The 15,723-nt window shown below is 48.6% G+C and overlaps 1 long non-coding RNA gene across 1 annotated transcript in view; it reads left to right on the top strand.

Moving 5' to 3' along the window:
- The window catches only part of LOC132417123 (uncharacterized), a 53,287-nt gene extending 37,953 nt beyond the window's left edge, over positions 1–15,334 (top strand). The window contains exon 5 of the long non-coding RNA XR_009517755.1: positions 15,202–15,334. This is a non-coding gene — a long non-coding RNA (uncharacterized lncRNA). The remainder of the gene's footprint in view (positions 1–15,201) is intronic.
- Positions 15,335–15,723: the final 389 nt, after the last annotated feature.

Below are 15,723 nucleotides of genomic sequence, written 5' to 3'. Positions count from 1 at the left end.
GGAGGTCAAGGCCTCTTTCTCGGGTTTCCCCTGGGAGCGGAGGGCAGCTCCTCTTGACTTCCCCTGCCTGCCCCTGGTGGGCTTCAGCCGGGAGTTCCCCGTGCACCACAGCTGTGACTCTGGACACGGTTTGCTACATATGGAAATCAGCCTCCGTCTGCCTGGGGAGCGGTTTCCAGGTTTCAGTTCCCAGAAGGTGCTGGAATGCAGACGGGTCTCTCTCCTGCCCCAGGAAGCAGACTGTGTTCACAAAACAGGTTTGGAATAACTAGTCACAATTGGGAAAGTGGGGACAGCAAGGAGGAGGCACCCTGGGCTTGTGGCCTCAGAATTCCGGAGATCCACACGGCGTTAGCGTTCAGGATGACAGGGTCACACATCCTTTCAACCTCCTACCACCACGCCTAGGACACCTCGCTAATTAGGCTGTGTTCACCACGGGCTGTCACGTTCCTTTTATTTTTTCATTCCACCTGGGCCAGGTTTTAGCTGCAAGACCTTGGACAAGTGACCTCAGCACCCTGAACCACAGTGGCGTCATCTGTAAAAAGGAGAAAGGATGCCTTGCAGAGTTATTGTGAAGATTAGAGCTCACGGGTGCAGAGTTCACAGCAGCCTGCTGGAGACCCAGAACAGTCGAGTTATTCCTAAAGTCCTTGCTCTGTAGCATTGTTGTGCCACCAGCACATAAAGCCTGACTTTTGGGGCACAATGTGGGTATTTGTTGACGGTTTGATTATTGTTTCTATAAATTCTAAAATCTTAAAATGGGAAGCCGGAAGGCGAAGATATTTTGAGCTGAAATCTCTGTTCTTTTCCAATTTATTTTTAAGATATAAGGCATTAGGTAAATTTATTTCCACCCTCTCTTATCATTGAGGTGATGCCACATCTGTCTGCTGAGTGGGCTCCTGAAGGCTGCATGTCCATGCTTTGTTCATCTGCTCGTCTGGGGTTCGTTGCAAACACCCGCCGTCTCCTTGGGCCCCGGTCCTGTGGACCGGCGAGCTGCAGAAAGCCCAGTAACCAGTCAAGGCCGTGTTCTTTCCTCTGATAGATGAGGTCAAGCCACACTTGGCATATTTCAAATGTGTTTTCCCTAACTTGCTACCTCCTAACAAAGAAAGAGACATATCACACCCTCATTAGCTTCAAAGAGAAATAATAATGTTTGTTTTTTTCTCCTTTTCTTGCGTTGGCAAGGGATTTAGCTTTGCTTAAAGGAAACACAGATGACGCTAATGAGACCACAGTGTCTTAATTTGCATATTAGATGAGATAAATATTGAGCTAATGAACACCTAGGATGAATTTTCGTTGCCTGGGACAATTGTTCTATGGTGATAGTAGTTCTTTGCTACTTACCCAGGAACAGAACAATTTGAAAGAGAATCACTTCCCCACAAATACTTCAGGCCAACCAAAAATGCTCCCAGGAAATGTCATCCAGAAATTCTTACGTTAATTTGCAGTAAATCCTGGACCCTCTTTCAAGTTAACCCTGATCCTGTTGGCAAGTAATACCAGCGGAAGGTCTGTCCCACAGACCAGAGAAGAGCTGAGTGGGGCTGGGAGGGGCTGTGGGCAGGAGAAGTTGGTTGGTCACATCTAGGGTTCTGGCAAAGGGTTTGAAAAGAACAACCTGGGTTGGACAGTCATTTACTCTAGGAGCGGGACTGGCTACATAATTTGCCAGGCCCCGTGCAAAATGGAGATGCAGGGTCCCCTGTTCAGAAATGAAGAAGTTCAAGATGGCCGTGGCTGAACATCAAACCAACAGTGGTCCTTCTAAGTAGAGGGGGCTTTTGTTCTACTGCATAGCTTACACGCTGTTGAAGTTTGCCCCATCTGTTGTGTATGAGCTTTGAAGAGAAGAAAGAAAGGGGGAAACATGTAAAAAGAAGTAATATTTCACATCTAGCTCATTTCAATGAATTAAGTGAGTTTAGATGGATATAAATCAAATTAAATGGAAAAAGAATGCTGAGCACCAGGCCCACCGCGGTTCCGCTGCCCCCTCTCCCTTTCCTCTCCTCTGTGCATCTGTTTGCATCTGTGAATAGCTGACTAGGGCACTCGATTCTCTTCCCACACCCTCCAGAACTGCTTCCCCACCTTCAGCAATGCTTGCTCAACTTTCGACTTCCAAGTGTTAAGCTTTGCTCTGCCTTTTGTATTTTAATTGCTTTCTCTCCTGCTCTTAATGCGCAATCAGGGCTATTTCTTTATTGAGGACCTGCTGGCAAATTTCAAGCAGACTTGTGTGTATGAAAGGAACAGGTGAAATCCACGTTCTCTGGCATGAATAGCTGTGGGGAGGCGTGGAATAACCATCTATCTAAGGGAAAATGTCCACTTAACTTGCAGTCTTAATTCAAAGGAAATGTCAAGTACTCAACTCTGTGCTTTGTGGCAATTGAAGAGAAGATTGGAAGGAGGGTTGGTGAGAATAACTGAGACCACAGCCACTGCGGGGGAAATTAGCTTAGGTAGGTGTGCGTGCCTGTATTGAATGCCCAGTATTGCCCATCAGAATTAACTCCCTAGCAACAAGTAGGCAGGAAGTAAAGGCCGACGTATTGTAGGCTAAATTGAGAAGCCATAAACTCATCATTATGGGGTAGTAAGGGGTTATAGTTCTGCAGGGCACACTGTATCGTAGGATTGCTTCCAAGGAATGGTCGTTCTTGCCCCAGATCCTTCCTTTGTCTGATTCATAATAATGTTGCCAGTGGGATATTTGTTTCTTCGAATTTCTGTATGTTTCTACCACCACCTTAATGCCCTGCACTCAGCTGGCTGCCGATACATGCCTGTTGACGGACAGAGATGTAGGACGCCATCAAATTGTTTCCTCCCCGAAGGAGTGGAAACCCCGTGCCTTCAATTAGTGCCTTTCCTCCTGGCTGGAACTCTTCGGTATGACAAAGGCATCAGGTTACAGAGGGATGTGGGGAATTGTCCTAGTAGTACCACAGATGTCATACATGTCCCAAGCTCTCAGAGACAGCTGAGCTCAATGATAGGAAACGTGACGATGCGTCTGTGTCATTTTCATGGGGCTCCCCTGTGCCCTGAAGGACAAACGTTCTGGCTTAGACGTATAACAGCGTTGCCCCAAATGGAAACAGGGCTTTCAGACCTGCCAATTTGACTACTTAGGTCAAATTGAGCCAATATTTTATGAGTTAAACATTTTTTTTTAAACCAAACCATGAAAATGACAAATTGTGACACTTTATAAAGACAAGCTCCTCACTTTCCCCACCCCAAAGCAACTGAAAATGGTTTGCCTCCTTTAAAAGGGAGGACTGGACCTTTGGAAGGTCTGAGTATTCCATTATGTCAACCCTAGATGTGGGTGGGTGACATGTCGTATGTCTTTCTTTGTGTGTCGGTGTGCTGCTGCGGGCTTGGCGGTTTCCAGCTCGGTACCCGCCTTGCCAATCTGAGCGTGCCCTGGGTCACGTGCATTGTCTCAGCTGGAACCGTGGACCGTTGCGTTAGTCTGCTAGGGCTGCCGTCACAGACGGGGTGGCTTAAACAACAGGCATTTATTTTCTCACAGTTCTGGAGCCTGGAAGTACAGGATCAAGGTGGCGGCAGGTTTGGTGGCTTCTGAGGCCTCTCTCTTCGGTTTGCAGATGGCCACCTTCTTGCTGCTCCTCACGTGGCCTTTTCTCTGTGGCTGTGCACCCCTGATGCCTCTTCTGTGTCCTCTTCGTATTGGATTAGGGCCCACCGGAGAGACTTTATTTTGATTCAATGACCTCTTTCAAGGCCAAGGTACTGGGGATTAGGGCTTCAATGTACATGAATTTGGGGGGGACACATTTCAGCTCTTCATGATTACCAAGTCACTTCCCTTCCCATTACCAAGGGCAAATTGTTCAAGTGTGGAGATCAACCGAAAACATTTAGAGAGACGGGTGGGGCACAGATGCTTTGCGGGGAGAAGATGGAGATGTGCTTCTTCCTTTACCACAGCCTCAGGCCTTCTTCAGGTCACTCCAGCCCCCGCCCCTTCTCCTGTGGGTGCAGTCTCCCCAGGGCCTGGCATCAGAGGGCATCTCACAGGCCTGGCTTTATCTGCTGGACAGATGTTCGCAGAGCCTCTGACGCTGAATTTTACTCTTTGGTTGATATTGTCGTCAAGGTTTTATTAGCGATGACAGAGAGAGATGAGGGGATGGAGGTAAAAAGATATAGAGACTCTGGGGGAAGGTTAGGCCTTAGCCCTCTTCAGTGTTTTGTTTTTCAATTTTGGTCCTAATCCATCACCCCCTTCTGCCTGTCTCCTGCCCCCTCTGTTAAAAGATGCAGCTTCTACAAGCAGAGAGGCCTCTGACAAGCAGAGAAAGAAAGACAACAGGACTTCAGCCTGGGCCCAGGTCACTTGCTTTGCTTAGCTCGACATTGCCCATTGGCTGTTGTCAGCCAGCTGGTAATTTATGGCCTCTGGTCAAGAAGGGTGGGCCGGAAACCGCCACCTTCATCCCCCACGCTTGCTGCGTCCATGCCAGCGCCTTCCGAAGCTTCTGTCTGCTGGGGAAGGCTTGGGGGCTGCCACCCTACCACGGAGCCCGTGACCCCGCAACCCCGGAGCGGCCTGTCTGGCACCTACGATCTGTCCAGTAGGTAGCCACGCCCTTCTTCTGAAGGCCATGCAGCATGACATGCCTTACATTTTGAGACCCAAAATAGCTGTTCTCAGTGGCAGTTTCCCCTTCCAGATGGTTCTGTTCTTCCATAGAGGTGATGGTTCATGCTTGAAGAAGTCGTGCCCCAGAGGAAAAGTCCAGGCGAGGACAAGCAGGAAATGTGACCCCCGTGACAGCAGGGCTCCCTTCTCACTGTGCTCCAGTGTCACTGTCCCTTTAAGGTCCACACGCTCCTCTTCTGAAACACCCCCCCCCCCCGCCCCCCGATTCCAGGCACATCCATCTCTGAGCACCGCGAGCTCCTCAGCAGCATCTCCAGGGCACACCTGCTTACCCTGTGCAGACAGTCTCTGGGGCAGAGCCTCTGTCCTTGCAGCTGACCTTCAGAATCCAGCATGGAGCTGTGCACACACAGTTACTCGGCAAGTAATGTATCAAATGAGCAGGGTGACGATGGATGACAACTAACAAGGCTCCTGCCCCTCCTACACCTGCTCAGGTGTGACTGCTTCTGGGGGCCCGCTGCCCCCAACTCCACAGTTCACTCCTTCCTCTGTATAGCCTTGCACATTTGTCTAACTTTTATGTGCATATTACATAGTAATTATATTTCTTTGTTTACCCATCACTCTCTCCACCCTAGCAGAATATGACCCATTCTCTTTGGTGTTTTCCAAACCTAGAGCTAAGTGTGGCCCTGGGAAGGCGCCATGACGTGACATGACTGTTGAACTGAAATACACTTAACTAGGAGGAGAAATCATGTTGCTTGAAGTATGCTGGCTCTGGCTCTGGCTACTTTAGAAGCAATGACTTGATTTAGTCTCATTATTTATGAAGCAAGTGCTATGCTGAGGCAGGGTCCTGGGCATTACAGATGAAACAAATGCATGCTTGTTGAATTGCTTCCACTGACTAGCAATTTTCAAAGAGGTTACCTCTCTACAGCCCACTCGAATCGGATCAGGGGATGTGTCTGTTTTGTTCACTGCTCAATTGAACAAACCAGTGCCTACCTCAGTGACTGGCAAATAAGGCACTCCGTAATATTCATAGACTAAATGAATGAAGAACCTGTGAGATAGATAGTATGGTAGCATTTTATGGAGAAGTTAAATCACTTGCTAAAGGCCATTCAGCTATTACCTGGCAGAACCATGATTCAAATCTGGTCTGTTTGACTCCAGAGGACATGGTATCTCCACGTCCCCCATCCTCTCCCTGTCTTGCACGATGACAGTGTTTCCATTGTCATCAACTGAGAGCACAGATGCTGTCATGTAAAATGGGCCATGCGTGAGATGCAGGAAAAGCTCTAGGTGGGACTGGAGGAAGTGTGGGTTATTATTGTTATAAATTATCTTGTTTTTCTGCAAAACACCAGAGGAGGACTCAAAGAGAAGGTGGTCATTAGCTGGGTCTGGTAGAATTACAGGTTTGTGACCTTCACGTGATGGTCAGCAGAGGAACCTGCAAGGTGAATGCCAGGCCTGTGGGAGAGGCAGAGTGGGCCTTGACCACCCCTTGTTTGCCTGAGGAAATTAATTCAGCCAACTTATATCAAGTACCTAGGCTGGGCCTGGATCCTGGAATGGACAGAGCGTGTCTTGTACCCTTGACTAACTCGTGACCTACTCAGGGAAACAGAATCATGTTCTGCTCCCCGCAGCTTGGCCATGGGGTGGGGCAGTGGTCCCTGTACAGCCCTGTTATATGGGGTCATCTAGTGGTGTGGTGGCATTGCTCATGGCCTGGATATTTCTCTGGGAGAGAGTCTCAGGTCTGTGGGTGTTTATTGGCCAAGGTCTGATGAAGAGAGCCTTTGTTTTTCACCAAAGTAATCACCTCTGAAGGAGTGGGAACTCAGCTCCTGTCATCAGCCCAGAGCCGAGGAGAAATTAAAGGTTTTGATCTGCAGTTGATCAACTCTTAAAGTCACAGTGTGGGGTGTTTCTGAGCTTGATCTGTTTTTTTTGTTTGGATTTGTTTAATATTTGCCTTATTGGTGGGAAGGGCTCTCCTTCATTTAAGACACATGGGAAGTGCTTCCTGATGATTTATGCCGGGGAGGGGCCAATCTGTGGGATAGATAACAGATGCTCTTTGGGGAGCATTAAAATGACGTTATTGTGAAATATTTATGCTAATGAATAGCTCAAGTGATCACTCCTGGGCTGATGGCTCAGGAGTAGCTGTCACTGCCTGAGGAGCAGGTTACGATGGCAAGCCTCCTCTGTGTCGATGCTCCTTGACCTTCAATGAAAAGGCAAGAGACGGGATAGACGCTCAGTTATTTATCCCCAGTTATGGATCTGCCGTTTTTCATATTTTAACACATTTACTTAATCCCACTGCAGTCTCTGCAAGGAGCCATGATTATCCCCATTCTAGAGATGAGGAACCGGAAGCTCAGAAAGCTCAAGTGAGTTGCCTGAGGTCACACAGCTTGTCAGAGGTCTAGCTTGCTTTATCTGGTTGGAAGATGGGTGTCTCTATTCTCTATAATGCATTTTCCCTCCTAGACTTTAGAATTCCACTCACTGGCTTTCAAGATGGCTTGTTGTGCCTTTTCTATGACAGTTGGAAAGATAAAGGACTGAGAAAGTTGGGTCTCATCTGACCTAGGAGGTGAGGTGGGCTTCTGTAAGCCTCTCATCCCCCTGGCTAGGCAGGCCTGGTGTATAAGGACTCCTCAGGAGCCTGAATACCAGGGCCTGCTGGGGAGGGTGGGTGCAGTCACTGTGCACTAACCATTATCCTATGGACCTTATATGGGCTCACGTTTGTAACGGGCAGAGCAGCCCAATGCGGTATATTACCTGCATTCTACGGAGGAGGAAATGGAGGTATAACGATGATAAATGAGTTACCCAACATCATTTGACAACCAGGAGACAGGGCAGGAATTTTAAACCACTGGCTTCTAACTCCAAAATCCATACTTTTTCCATTAGGTCACCATGTCTCCTAGTCAGGGGCAAATGGGAAAGTACAGAAACATTCTGAGGGAATGTGAATGAGGGTGATGGGAAACGAGCAGTTGTATGTGGGAGGGGACAGCATGTGGGGGACGCCATCCTGTGTGAGAGGAGTCGGGGCACAGGACGTGGGCCTGCAGGGTGGGCGGAGCTGGCCTTGGCTGTGCCGGTCTGTGCTGAGCAAACCCTTGTAGTTGCCCAGTGTAGGGGTGGGGGGCAAACTGCAGATGTGGAGAGAGGGTTAAAGAGGCCCTCTCACCCTCTGCGTGGTGCATTCAAAAAGACTGAGCTAAGGGCTTCCCTGGTGGTGCAGTGGTTGGGAGTCCGCCTGCCGATGCAGGGGACACGGGTTCGTGCCCCGGTCCGGGAGGATCCCACATGCCGCGGAGCGGCTGGGCCCGTGAGCCATGGCCGCTGGGCCTGCGCATCCGGACCCTGTGCTCCGTAACGGGAGAGGCCACAGCAGTGAGAGGCCTGCGTACAGCAAAAAAAAAAAAAAAAAAAAAAAAAGACTGAGCTAAAAATAATGGGTGTCCTTTCTTTGAGATTTATATGTACCCATTGCATGAAATGAACAAAGATGAAACCAACATTATATTTGCCTTAAATATTCTCCTCACTTCAAACTGTTATTCTCCCTTCCAATATCTTGAGACAGGTGTGGGCGGGGCCGGGGTGTGTGTGTGTTTTTATTTTGTTTTGTTTCACGATAGCCTGATAGCCTGCAATAAAGCCAACTCTGGTTAGAAAGAGACATTTTCGTTCCACATCACAAAGTGTGAATGAGAAAGCAGGAGAGGCTATTTTCTGTTCTTTTATGACTGATATTTGGACAAAGTGACCACAGCCAAGCTTGTAGCTAATGATGGAAAGGGGACGTTTAATAGTGTTGCACGGGCTGGGTCGTGGCTCTATGAAGGGAAGTTTAGTGTTACCTACCCTACCTCTGCTCTGGGCTTTTGATAGCAAACACGAAGTGACTCGTGTTAGTAAATAGGGTTTAACAATGCTGAGGTAAAAGTGGAAGGTTGCCCCAGGGCTCACGTTGTAGCCATAGTTGCTGCACATCCTGAGGTTAGACTGTAAGTATCAGGACCTCACTGGCTGGGCTTCGAACAAGTTCTCAACTAAAAAGCAAACTTGAAGAGTTAGGAACGTGATTCCTGTAGCCAGAAGTAGACAGTCTGGTGCATATAGACCATGGGGAACAAGCATCGCAGGGGCACCCGTTTACTCTTTCAAAGCATATTTATTGAGGGTCTACTAGAGAGGGGCTAAAGATGCATTTCCCTCTTGGAGCCCACATTCCAAAAGCTGGTGATCTGGGCCAAATGATCATTGCACTATTTACAATAGCCAAGATGTGAAAGACACCTAAGTGTCCATCGACAGAGGAATGGATAAAGAAGATGTGGTACCTATACACAGTGGACTATTACTCGGCCATAAAAAAGAATGAGGGCTTCCCTGGTGGCGTAGTGGTTGAGAATCCGCCTGCTGATGCAGGGGACACAGGTTCGTGCCCCGGTCTGGGAAGATCCCACGTGCCGCGGAGCGGCTGGGCCCGTGAGCCACGGCCGCTGAGCCTGCACGTCTGGAGCCTGTGCTACGCAATGGGAGAGGCCACAACAGTGAGAGGCCCGCGTACCGCAAAAAAAAAAAAAAAGAATGAAATAATGTCATTTGCAACAACATGGATGGACCTAGAGGTTATCATGCTAAGTGAAGTAAGGCAGACAGAGACAAATATCATATGATATCACTTATATGTGGCATCTGAAAAAATGATACAAATGAATTTATTTACAAAACAAATAGACTCATAGACATGGAAAACAAACTTATGGTTACCAAAGGGAATAGCAGTGGGTTGGGGAGGGGGGAGAAATTAGGAGTTTGGAATTAACATATACACACTACTATGTATATATCTATATCTATCTAATGTATAGCACAGGGAACTGTACTCAATATCTTGTAATAACCTGTAATGGAAAAGAATCTGAAAAAGAATATATATGTATATATGTATAACTGAATCACTTTGCGGTACAGTTGAAACTAACACAACTTCAATTAAAAAAAAAAAATGAACTGCAACCTCCCCTACATGGGTTGTAGATTAACAGACAGGCTTTAGGGCAGCGCTTTTCAAATGGGGTTCTTGTTAAAACACAGGTTCTGATTCAGTAAGTCTGGGCTGGGGCCCGAGGTTCTGCGTTTCTCTCAAGTCCCAGGTACTGCTGGCGCTGCTGATCCTGACCTCACCGTGGGGAGCGCAGTCCAGGCTCCCAGCCCAGCGCGCTTTCTATGTGGTCTGTTCACTTCAGTCTGTGGAGTCACATGAATCAAGTTCTCCTTCCAGCGTGTGAACTTCAGCATATTCAGTAAATCCATTCGTCATCTTGAGGAAGGCGCTAGAGATAGGGATCCCCTCTCAGGGTAGATAGAGACCTGGTGGAAGCACCATCACCTGAGTGTAAGGGTCGAGACTCTTGGCTCGAGTAGAGCAGATTGCGGGAATACACCTTATTGCACTTTCATGTTCCACTTGGGCTGGATTTCAGGGGCTGCCCCTAATTGTATGGAACTTGAACTTGGTCCAAATTTATGACACACCACCTTGTATTTTTCGGAGGAGCCCCCAAAACACAACTTGCTCCTTTTGTCTCAGTAAAAACACTTGTTTTCAGGTCATGAGTGCCTATGTTATTGCAGACACACACACACACACACACACACACACACATTCTTCGTTGTTTCTGGTTACAGTTTTCAGATCGGGCCACATTTCAGCAACACAATTAGTCCCCAAATGCCAGAACTCCCAGTTGAGATGCTGGGATTTCAGCAGTTCCCGAACATCCAGTTTCGGGAGGCTTGGTTTCGTTCAGGTGCTCCGTTACTCCACTATAACCGACACTCAAAAGCGACAAGGACGAGGACATCGGAGCGGGGAACTGAAGAATGGCCTCTGAAAATTGGAAATCCATTTAAAGTGGGAGGCCATCTCGTCCGCACCCTTGGTAAATGTTATAAAGCGAAGGAGCTATAACCTCTGAATTAGTGTGGAGAGAGAGGCAGTGGAGTGCAGCAGGCTATCAGGAAAAGGGTATCGTGTTTGGAAATGAGGGTTTGATGCACGATGAGAAGCAGAACGTGCAGGCGTTTTTCATTTGGCCAGAGATCAGCAGCTTCTGCTAGCAAACAGTTCCTGGAGGGATGAAATTTCATCGGGGAGAAAGGGGACCGACACACAGCCGGCAGAGGCAGACGAGTTTCCGAGACGAAGAAAAATGCAGTCTAGGTAAATGCTGTTTACTCTAAAATATGAACTACAGAGAGAGTAATTGTTTAATCATCTGGGGCCTTTGAACAATTCACTTTTTGTGGCTCTCTCATCCGAGAGCCATTACCTCTGTGCTGCCCACCTGTTCCTCTGCCAAATGGGAATGTAACCCAGTTAATGAGGCCATTATCCAAAGCTCACTGCAGAAGGAGGGGGAATTTCACCTGGGACAAGGAACACAGAAGAGAAAAAAAAAAGTACTGTTCTGTGACCTTCCTTTGCTCAAAAAGTTTGAAGAAAATGGAATTGTTCGTAAGAAATGGCAGGAGAGCGCAAAGCACAATTTACCCCATGAATGTAACAGCAGTAGTGCGCATACTTGCTGGAAACCACTGGACTCTTAAGTAAAGGGCCACAGATCTTTAGATTTCCACATAATTAAGGACTGATAATCACCGTGCGTTGTGCCACCGGCACAAAGTAGTATTTAACTTACAGTGCTCACATTTCTTTTAAAACCCACCCCAAAGTTCCAGCTTCAGGCTTTGCTTTTATAAATGTGGTTGCTGGAAACTACAAGCAAAACCAGCTTTTTTTTTTTTTTTTTTTCCCCCTTTCTCTCTTTAAGAGCAAACCTAGTAAAGTCGCTTAATGTTTCAGGATGCCTGCACAATATTTTTAAGTCGTTTGCAGATAAGGGAAGAGTCCATAGCCCCAAGAAATAGAAAAAATACCAGCCACCTTCATTAACCTGCTAAATTTCAGGAGAGATGGTGGTCTCTCTTAGGCGCACCGGTGGTTATCAAGCCTGCGGACACCTTTGTAGTGACAGATCGGGAATGATCGGGGGCAGTTTGCTGCAGTTCATTTCCAACACCATGGAGCTTGTGGTTATCCATTTGTTCAGGCGTTTGACGTCTATCAGGGCCTGCGCCGGGAGGCCATGGTAAGAACGAACAACAACATCAAACACAAAGAGACCTGGCTCCTGCCTGCTCTGTGTTTACAGTCAAACGTGTGAGACAAACACAAACCAAAGAATCAGATGGAGAAATATGGGATGACAACTGCCGTAAGTAGAAGGAGGACGACCTGGTACTCTGGGAGCTGATGGCAGGAATTGACCAGGTCAGGGAGGATCAGGGAAGCTTCCAGAAGAAGCAGTACTGAAATGTTCATCCTCTAAGCATAATTCCTTAGTTCCTTCAATGTTTAAGGGTTTAGCTCACCTTTTCTGAATGCTCGTCTACTCTGATCTTCACAATAGAAAAGCAAGGCAGAGACTGTTGTCCCCACATCACAGACAGGGACAGTGGGGCAGGAGGGGGCGAGAGCAGACTGCCCGGTAGAGCCCAGCCTCTGGGGTTGCGTGCCGTCCTTGACGTTAGTCAGCCTTGTGTCTGCTTTTTGTCTGCTGCTTTCTGGGTGATGTTTCACATATTAAGCCTGATAAGCCTTAGCTGTGACCAGCTTCTCAGCAGTGGTGAGACTCGAGTCACTGAAATAAAATATTCTTCAGCTGCTGCTGGCAGCTGGCCTCCCCAGATAGCCGTTGCCGTGTCTGTGGGTTAGTCTGTGCTATGGCCCTCTGCCGTCCCCTCCTAGATTCTTAGCTCTCCTCTGCTTGACGTTTCCAGGGATGGGACCCCGGCTGCCTCCTGACGTGGTCCCCTATCTGGGGACAGCTGCACGTATTAGTAAGATCTTTAGGGTAAGCTGCTAAAGTGCTCACGGTGTCTTCTGCTTGGTCACGTGGCTTCTGGTGCAAGAATTAATGGAGGGACTTTAGCAGAAGTGGAGGGAAAGGACTGGGGACCTTCTGGAAGCCAACAGTGTAATAGCATGGGGCACATGAAGCCTGCTCTGAAACATGTGTTTGTGCTGGGTTTGTTCAGGGATAGAATGCTGTCCTTCCTTACTCCCCATCAAGGGTAGAACTGTAAAGAAGTAGGACCTGTCTGAGACATCCTGAGTGGTCCTCCCAGCAAATAAAATGGGTACACCCTCTACTCCTCACCCGCCAGCACATTTTCCCCTCGCTTGATGTTTCTGCATGAACTTCATAAAACAGTGGCCTGTGAATTAGATGAAGGAGGTCCTGGGGGATCCCCGGGGGGCTGGGATCTATGCCCCTGACCCTGACGGACTTGCCGCAGTGGTTGGAGGTGAATGTTTCCTCCCCACGCTCTGAGCCGTCAGCCCCTTTGACCTTCTCCTTCTGGAATCACTGGATGCCCTGGAAATTACAACTGGGAGTCCAGAGCTGTGAATTCCCTTGTTTCTTTAGGAGATGACTATTGTAGACCCTCCTCGCTCTCATAAACAGGCTGTAAGTGGAGTGCAGAGCTGGCAATGGCAGTTTCCCCAGGTGGCAGGCTGGCACTCAGGAGGTGTGATCAGACCAGGAAAGGTGGGGAATTCACGCCACAAAACCTCTGCCAGGTTTTGAAAGGAAGCCCTTTGACTTTATATAGGGAGAGAGATGAAAGAGTAAGATATCTCAGGAAGAAAATGACCTCTTCCAGATACACACCTTGAAGCCTGATACTGTCCTCCCCTTCCTGACAAGATGCTTGGCTCTCAAGGAATTAGAAAACAAAAACCTTACTCTGCTCAAGAGAGAGGGTTGGATTTAACGTTCAGCTGATCAGGCTCTGCTAAGCTCTTCCTGTGAAACAGTGGCATTGTATTGCCTACTCTAAGCAACATGTCACAAACAGTGTCTCATTGTTTGGGGAGAGCCTGACACATGGATTCAGTGGTGCCCATTTTGCAGATGAGAAAAGCCAGACAGTCAGGAAGAAGCCGTACAGTTAGGACTTTGGATTTGCTAGCCTAAGGAGCCCTCTCCTTTTTCATGAGCCAAGTTCTCTCCTCAGGAGGCAACACCTGGTGCTAAGGCCTAAGGATGGCTAGAGGGAGGAGAAAGCCTCAGCGGCGGGCAGGCTGTAATTTGTGCCGCCGAGGACATTCAGTGCAGTAGGACAAACAAGGCTAACAGCACAGAAAACAGGTGGAAGGCTTCTCTGTAGTGAGATTTGCATTCAGGTGTGAAAGAGGATCTTAATAACAATCGGAAGATGGGTGCTATAGACCAAATGTTTGTATCCTCCCCAAAGCCATATAGTGAAGCCTAATCCCCAACGTGGCAGGATTTGGAGGGGAGACCTTTGGCAGGTGATGAGGCCATGAGGGTGGAGCCCTCATGAATGGGATTCGTGTCCTTGTAAAGGAGACCCCAGAGAGCTCCCTTGCCGTTTCCAGTGTATGAGAACATAGTGAAAAGATGGCCCTCTGTGTACCAGGGAGTGGGCCCTCACCAGACACTGAATCTGCTGGCACCTTGATCTTGGACATCCCAGCCTCCAGAGCTGTGAGAAGTAAGTGTTTGTGGTTCCAGCCACCCAGTCTGTGGTGTTCTGTTACAGCAGCCCAAAGAGACTAAGACAGCGGGGATTCCTGGTGAGACACTGGTGTGGGCGGAGGCCGGTTGGAGGCGCGGTCAGGGAGTGTTCAGCTGAGGCTGGTCAGACCTTTGCAGTTGGTTGCCTGCAGGTGCATCTGGTCACAGAGAGGGACGAATTCGACGGCTTCCCGTGCAACTGCATTATCTCTGATGCAGTGTTTCTGGCCCTCGACACTGTTGACATTTGGGGCTGAGCAATTCTTTGTTGTGGAGGATGGCTTGTGAACTTTAGGATGTTTGACAGCATCCCTGGACTCTACCCCGGTGTCGTGACGACCAGAAATGTCTTCAGACTTTTGCCAAACGTTCCTTGGGGCAGCCGGGGTGAGGACACTCCATCCTCGTGGCAATCTCAGCAGATGACTTCACTCTCCTTTGTGCTGATGTAGGAAAACAGAGGCTAATGGTTACAAAACTTGTACCTGGGAGCGTGGGGTTTGGAAACCACGTTTGTTCCGATCCTTGACAAGACTCTGCCTGACTGCCGGGGGGAGCAGGGTCAGGGCCACCTCTTGGACTTGGTGGTGGTGAGCTTTGATCTGTTTTCTCGTGCTTTGGAACTTGCCCCTGGCCTGGTTCGCTTATCCAAATAGGGAGAAGGGCCCTGTGCGGCACGAGAGCGAATTGTTGGATTTTCAGCCCTTTCGGTGCGGCCTATTAATGTTATCGCATAGCACTCTGTGAACCGATTCATGCGTTCTCAACATTCACTGAGCTCTGACCACGTCCTAGGCGTGATGCTGGGTCCCGGGGAAAGAAGGGTGGACAGATCACAGCCTGATCCCTGCTCTCACGCCTTGATCACAGCTGGAGACAGACAACAAGACATTAACAATCCCCACGGCAGCAGCGAACCCAAACAGCACGCTCTGATGGGAAACGCGGGGATGAGAGAACCGGCTGGATAGCCCGAGATCTGAAGGCGGAGGAGGTACCGGCTCTGGAGGTAGGTGGAGGGTATTGGAGACAGAGGGAACAGTCAGTGCAAAGACCCGCGAGTGAGGAAGAGTTCGCTCTGTTTTAGAAATGGGTAGAGAGGTGTGCGGGGCTGGATTTGCCAGGAGATCACCACCCTAACACTAGCGGTTGAGCACCGGAAGTTCCCAGCTAATCGCCCTGTGGACAAGATTTCCGGAATAATGATGACTTCAGCGCGGAAAAGAATAGTGGATCTGAATGTGTCTGGAGATCCTCATGTACTCCCGGCCTGATAACGTCTCAGGAGACACATCATTGTCTCCACATGTGTCTGTTTCTTCCCCAGACTTTCAAAAGCTGGGGAGGAAAACATTGTCCTCTACCTGTCTGGGTTCTTCTGGCTGATCTAAG

Source organism: Delphinus delphis, chromosome 20 (assembly GCF_949987515.2).
Source record: "Delphinus delphis chromosome 20, mDelDel1.2, whole genome shotgun sequence".
Classification (NCBI taxonomy): Eukaryota; Metazoa; Chordata; class Mammalia; order Artiodactyla; family Delphinidae; genus Delphinus; species Delphinus delphis.
This window is presented reverse-complemented; position numbering and strand designations above follow the sequence as displayed.